At 35.5% G+C, this 7,325-nt stretch overlaps 1 pseudogene; it reads left to right on the top strand.

Moving 5' to 3' along the window:
* The first annotated feature begins 1,539 nt into the window (after positions 1–1,539).
* Positions 1,540–2,397, top strand: LOC132002665 (nucleophosmin-like; annotated as a pseudogene).
* The last annotated feature ends 4,928 nt before the right edge of the window (positions 2,398–7,325 follow it).

Below are 7,325 nucleotides of genomic sequence, written 5' to 3'. Positions count from 1 at the left end.
CAAGCAAACAAATAAATGTACTATTGTGAGCAAACATTCTATCCAATGATTGAAACTATGTGGCTGCTCTCATTATCTCTAGAATTGATTCCATACTTTATTCTGACACTCCTCAGATATTTCAAGTCACACTTATCACTATTTTGTTACACAATTTCCTTCCCCACATAAATTTCCTTATTAATTATTTTCCTCTCTTTTAAAATGTATCCCATTTAGCTTAAGTATAAATACCTTCTATAGTCCTGTTATAAAAAGCTCCCATAATAAACTCATATTCATTTCCATTTTCTCAAAGATTTAATTTTTTATTTAAAAAATAGAGCAAGAAAGAAAGCAAGAGCATGGGGGAGGGGTAAAGAGAGAGGGAGAAGCAGACTTCCCACTGAGCAGAAATCCCGATGGGGGGCTCCCTCCCAGGACCTTGAGATCATGATCTAAGCCAAATGCAGATGTTTAACCAACTGAGCTGTCCAGGCACCCCCTGTTTCCATTTTTTAATTGCGGTAAAATAACATAATATCCACCATTTTAACTATCTATAAGTATAAAATTTAGTAATACTAAGCACATGAACAATGTTGTGTGACCTTTACCATTATCTTTTTCAATAATTTTTATCATCCCACATAGAAACTCTGTATCCTTTAAGCATTAACTTGTTATTCCCCTTTCCATTTAGCGCATAGTAACTTCTATTCTACTTTTTGTATCTATGAATTTGACCACTCTAAGAACCCCTACAAGGAAAATCATATGATGTTTCTTTTTGTGGCTGAGTTACTTCACTTATTTTAAGTCTTCAAGGTTTATCCATGTGTTACAATTTCCTTTATTTTTAAGACTGAATAATACTCCATTGAGAGTACATACCACATTTTGTTTATTCATTCATCATTCAGTGGACACTTGGGTTGTTTCCTTTCCCCTTTTTGACTTTTGTGAATAGTGCTGTTATGACTACAGTTCTAAAAATATCTGCATAAGTTCCTGTTTTCAATTTTGGGGTATATGCCCCAAAGTGAAATTGATGGATCAAATGACCAATTACATTTTAATTTTTTTGAGGACCATCATACTATTTTCCACAATTTGCACCATTTCACGGTCCCACTAATAACAGTGCATGAGGTTCCAATTTTCTACATCTTTACCTAACTTGTTACTTTTTTTTTTTTTAATATTAGTCATTCTAGTGAGTATAAAGTGGTATCTCATTGTGGCTCGATTTGTATTTCTTAAAGATTAGTGATGTTGAGCATTTTCTTTCATGTGAGTACTGACAATTTAAATTCATGATTTTGATAAATGCTTATTCACTGTTTGTCAATTAAAAAAATTACAGCAAAGAATATATAATATTTATTACCTTACCCCTTTTTAAATGTACAGTTCAGTAGTGTTAAGTATATTCACATTAGGTGCTGGTGTGATTCCATCCTGCATGGCTGTTTATGGAACAGTAGTCATTTATCTCCATCTGCCCTCTCTCCCACTGAAGTGTGGAAGATTTGATGCACATAGACATTAGGTCCCTGAAGGCTCCAGAACTATCTTTTTGGTTGTGAACTAAAGGCTGACAAAAAATTACCACTTTAAGGTGGATAATGTTGAAAATTAGGAGCTGGTGCAAAGGATGAATTACACATTGTTGAAGCAGAGGCAATGAATTATGTAATCAGTCCAATTAAAGTCACACTGACAACTCTAAAAATGTCTGTATAGCCAACAGTTTCCCTTGGGGGCTTTGAAATAACACCATGTGTGGTCTTATAGCTGAGATGTGGTTCAGGGCCTGAGCGTATTTACACAGCTTAGTAGCTCTGGAAGAAGATGTGGAGTCAGAAGACAAACGATGTAAAACTCATTAGTAGATCTGGAAAGTGTTCTGTTCCTGGTAGTGGTAGCAAGTTTCCACAGAAAAACGTAAAACTTGCTGCTCCTGAAGATGATGTGAGAAGGAAGCTGAAGTAAAGCCTCCAGTAAAGAAATCTATACATGTTAATCCAGATAAAAATACAATATCCAGAAAGAAAAGATCCAGAAAAATCTAGGGGGGAAAAATCCAGATAAAAATACAAAAACCAAACCTGAATGGAAAAAACTCAAAATCATCAACACCAAGACTGAAAGGTCAGGAATATTTCAAAAAACAGGAAAAGCTCCCAAAACATCATAGGACCTAGTTCTGTAGAAGACATTAAGGCAAAAAGGTAAGCAAGTATAGAAAAAAGTGGTTCTCTTCCCATAGTGGAAGCCAAGTTCATCAATTATATGGATAATCGCTTCCAGATGACTAATTAAGAGGCTACTGAAGATCTCTGGCAGTGGAGGAAGTCTCTTAAAGAAAACAGTTTAAACAGTCTGTTAAAATTTCAGTCTCCTTTCATTGTATAATAGTTGATATCTGGCTATCCCTATAGCAGAGTGAGAACTTTTCCTCCCGTGTCTGATAAATGTTGTCTAGGTTCCATTACCAAGAATGTGTTTTCCAAAATGCCTGTTTAGTTTTTAAGGATGGAACTCCACCCTTTGCTTGGTTTTAAGTATGTATGGAATGTCATGATAAGATATAGTAGTAGTGGTGGTCGGACAAATGGAAGTGTGGAGATAAAAATATACACGTGAAATAAACTCAGTATTTTAATAAAGTTAAAAAAATGTATATTCACATTATTGTTCAACAGATTTCCAGAACCTTTTCATTTACAACATTGAAACTTTATAACCACAAAATACTAATTACCTTTTTCTGTCTCCCTATACCTTGGCAACCAATTTTCTACTTTATGTTTCTTTTTTAACCTTTTTTTTTAAGATTTGATTTATTTATTGATTTATTTATTTGTCAGACCCAGAGATTGAGAGAGAGAGAGAGAGAGATCACAAGTAGGCAGGTAGAGAGGGAGGGGGATGTAGGTTCCCTGCTGAGCACAGAGCCGGATGTGGGGCTCAATTCCAGGACCCTGAAATCATGACCTGAGCTGAAGGCAGAGGCTTAACCCACTGAGGCACCAAATGCCCCTGTTTGTTTGTTTCTTTGTTTCTTTCTTTCTTCTTTCTTTTAAAGATGTTATTTATTTACCTGTCAGAGAGAGTGAGCACAAGCAGGGGGAGTGGCAGGCAGAGGGAGAAGCAGATTCCCCACAGAGCAGGGAGCCTAATATGGGACTCAATCCCAGGACCCCAGGATCACGATCTGAGCCCAAGGCAGACATTTAACCAAATGAGCCCCCCAGGCATCCCCTATTTTATTTTTCTATGATTTTTTTCTATTTTAGACATTTTCTATGAGAGAAATTATATGGTTATCTGTCCTTTTGTGATTAACTTCTTTTGCTTAATTATCAATGTTGTATTATGTTATAGGATTTCCTTCTGTTTATTTTTATTTTATTTTTTTATTTTTATTTTTTTTAAATTTTTTTAAAGGTTTTATTTATTTATTTGACAGAGAGAAATCACAAGTAGATGGAGAGGCAGGTAGAGAGAGAGAGAGAGAGAGGGAAGCAGGCTCCCTGCTGAGCAGAGAGAGCGATGCGGGACCGGATCCCAGGACCCTGAGGTCATGACCTGAGCCGAAGGCAGCAGCTTAACACACTGAGCCACCCAGGTGCCCCAGGATTTCCTTCTTTTTAAAGGATGCATAATATTCCATTGTGTGCGTGTGTGTTTGTGTGTATACACATTTTCTTTCTTTCTTTTTTTTTTTTTTAAAGATTTTATTTATTTAGTTATTAGAGAGAGAGAAAGAGAGAAGCAGAGGGAGGACAAGCAGACTCTGTGCCCAGCATGGAGACTGATGCACAGTTCAATCTCACAACTCTGAGATCTTGACCTAGCAAAAATCAAGAGCCAGACACTTAACAGAGCCACTCAGGTGCCCCTCACAGTTTCTTTATCCATTCATCTGTCCGTGAACATTTGGGTTGCTTCTACCTCTTGGATATTGTGTATACTACTATAATGAACATAAATATACAAATATTCTTCAAGATTTGAATTCTTTTGGGTATATATCTAGACGTAGGACTGCTGTATCATACAGTTATTCTATTATTTTTTAAAAATTGTTGAGGAAACTTCATACTGTCTTCCATAATAGCTTTAACATTTTACATTCCCACCAACAGTGTGCAGGTTTCCTTTGTCTTTGTATCCTCACCGACACTTGTTAGTTTCTGTTCTTTTGATAACAGCATCCCAGTGGGTGTGAGGTAATTATCAGTAATGCTAGTGATATTAGTAATATTAAACTTCTTTTCATGTGCTAAAGATCATATGTACCTTTTTTGTAGAAATACATACTCAAGTTGTATGCCAATTTTTTTTTTTTTAAAGATTTATTTATTTATTTGACAGAGAGAGATTACAAGTAGGCAGAGAGGCAGGCAGAGAGAGAGAGGAGGAAGCAGGCTCCCTGCTGAGCAGAGAGCCCGATGCGGGACTCGATCCCAGGACCCTGAGATCATGACCTGAGCCGAAGGCAGCGGCTTAACCCACTGAGCCACCCAGGCGCCCCTGTATGCCAATTTTTTAAGTGAGTTAATTTGTTGTTGTTGTTGAGTTGTATAAGTTCCCTATATATTCTGGATATTAATCCCCTATCAGATATAAGATTAGGATTTATTTTCTCCCATTCCATAGATTATTTTTTCATTCTGTTGTTTCCTTTAATACACGGGATTTTTAAACTTTGTTGTAGGCCCACTTAAAAAAAAAATTTGTTGCCTGTGTTTTTGGTGTCATATCCAAGAAATCAGTGGCAAATCAAATGTTCTGAAATTTTTCTGTATGGTATTAGGTAAGGGTCTTAATTCATCCTTTTGCATAGGAATACCTGTTTTTCCAGCACCATTTGTTGAAGTGTTGATTCTTTCCCCATTGAATGGTCTTGAAACCCTTTTCAAAAATCATTTGTTCTTATATGCAAAGGTTCATTTCTGGACTTCCTTTTCTATTTCACGTGTTCTATATTTCTGCCTTGGTGCCAATAAAATACAGTCTTAATTGCTTTTGCTTTGTTCTATGTTTTGAAATCAGGTAATGTAAGTCCTCCGGCTTTGTTCTCTTTCAGGTTATGGCTTCAGAGTCCCTTGACATTCCACATGAATTGTAAAATGTTTTATTCCTTTACCACAAAACAAAAGTTGCCATTGGAATTGTTAGGGATTACATAGAATCTTGGATCACTATGGACATTTTAAGACTTTAAGTATTCCAATCTACAAACACATGATGTCTTTCGTATCAGCTATGAATCATCAGTAAACTTTCATATTCTTTGCTGCTTGATTTCATACAGAAAGGACCTTCTCTTCTCAGTCTTATCAATATTGTTTTGGTGCTTCTGAGTATCTTACATTTCCATATAAACTTGAGAAATAAGAATAAATAAATAAAAATAAACTTGAGAATTAGGCAATATCCACAAAATAACTTTCTGGAATTTTGATTGGGATTTCACTGAATCTATAGATAAAGTTGAGAAGAATTGATATCTTAACAATATTGAGTCTCCCCATCCATGAACATCTCTTGATTTGTTTATATTCTTTGCTCTCCCTCATCATAGTTGTTATTTCCCTCATTTAGATTTTAGACATATTTTGTTGGTTTTATACCTATGTATTTCCTTTATTTTGGTGCTTATATAAATTGTATTATGTTTTTAAATTCAAATTCTAATTGTCTAATTGTTCATTGATCATTATAAAAAAAACAACTGATTTTAGGTTATTAACATTGTATTATGCAAACTAAATAGAGTTAATCCTTAGTTCCACAGGATTTTCGTTGTTATTATTATTGTTGATTCATTGAGATTTTCTACTTAATCGTGTTATCCATAAATAAAACAGTTTTCTTTCTCCCCTCCTTATACCTCTTGATACCTTTCATTTTATTTTCATATCTTTCAGCATTAGTTAGGACATCCAGCACACGGAGTCTGCCTCTAAGAATTCACCAGTTACTATGTAAGCGGTCTATCGAGGTTATTGGATTCAGCAGTTTCTGCTTCAGGAAAGCTGGTCTCTCTCTCTCTTTCTCTTTCCGTATTCTCCTATTTCCTACATTTTCAGAGTGATAGTTTCTCCTGTGACCAAAACAGCCTTAATGCCCCCCTAAGCTTGAGTAAATTTCAGACAGGTTTTCTTTCTGATTATAGATTCCTGAACTCCCTTTCCTTGAATGATTTACTTTAGAATACTTACAATTGCCACTTCTCGTTTTGCCCCTTCGTAGTTAATGTAAATATTCTTCCAAACTCTTGCTTATTTTACAACCCAATAACGTCCTTCTTAAAGACCTTGGGAATCATCTCTTTGAAATATAAATATCAAAAGAGGTTGGACCCCTATCTCTCAGTTTCTGAAGGATGGTGTAGAGTATAACTTTGATGAGTGCCAAACAGCAAACTCAGAAGGCCTAATTAATCAGAAAAATATTGGCAAACTCAGAATAACTTAATGTGCCCACCATATCTCACTGATTAACCTCTTCCGTATTTCTACTTTATGAATAATATTCTCCAGGTTTTTCACTTGTTCACCCCAGTACTTAAAAATTCTGCTTTCTATTTCAGTGGGGTTGAATTTAGTCTCTCTCCCATATTTCAATAATTTTGATGAAAGACTTCTTTGCTTTTTAAATTCTGTACAATAGATTTTTTGTTTTGACACCTGTAACCTCAATATTCTAATGAATCTAAAAAAATCATTGGCTTTCAACTGTTCAGCTTTCTTTTGTTGTTGTGAAGGCAGAACTTGTGATTTGCAAACTTTTCAAATGTTGGAATATAAAGAGGAAGTCTAGATAGACTAATCCTTAATTACAAGCTTCTTAAGCAGTAAGGAACTGAGGGAATGATTTTTGTGTCTTTCTCTCTCTTTTTTTTAAGATTTTATTCATTTGAGAGAGAGAATGAGAGAGACAGAGAGAGCATGAGAAGGGGAGTAGGAGAGGGAGAAGCGGACTCCCCACTGAGCAGAGAGCCCGATGTGATGTGGGACTTGATCCCAGGACTCCAGGATCATGACCTGAGCCAAAGGCAGTTGCTTAACCAACTGAGCCACCCAGATGTCCCTTTTGTGTCTTTCTTAAAAGGTAGTTAGAATATACTCAAGTAGTAATGGTGACCAGAAAAGATACTAGGGAATGTATTTGGGTCTTGGGAATTCTCTGCATCATCCTTTGTTAAAGCCTAATAGGTTTTGCATGAATATAGCAAATGGAGACTGGTATTACTATAAATTTGACCCAATTTGTGTCTTTACATTAATGAAACCCATAGAATGTTAATGCTTTTAGTTCATATTTTCTTT

This window comes from Mustela nigripes, chromosome 15, assembly GCF_022355385.1.
Source record: "Mustela nigripes isolate SB6536 chromosome 15, MUSNIG.SB6536, whole genome shotgun sequence".
Taxonomy (NCBI): Eukaryota; Metazoa; Chordata; class Mammalia; order Carnivora; family Mustelidae; genus Mustela; species Mustela nigripes.
This window is presented reverse-complemented; position numbering and strand designations above follow the sequence as displayed.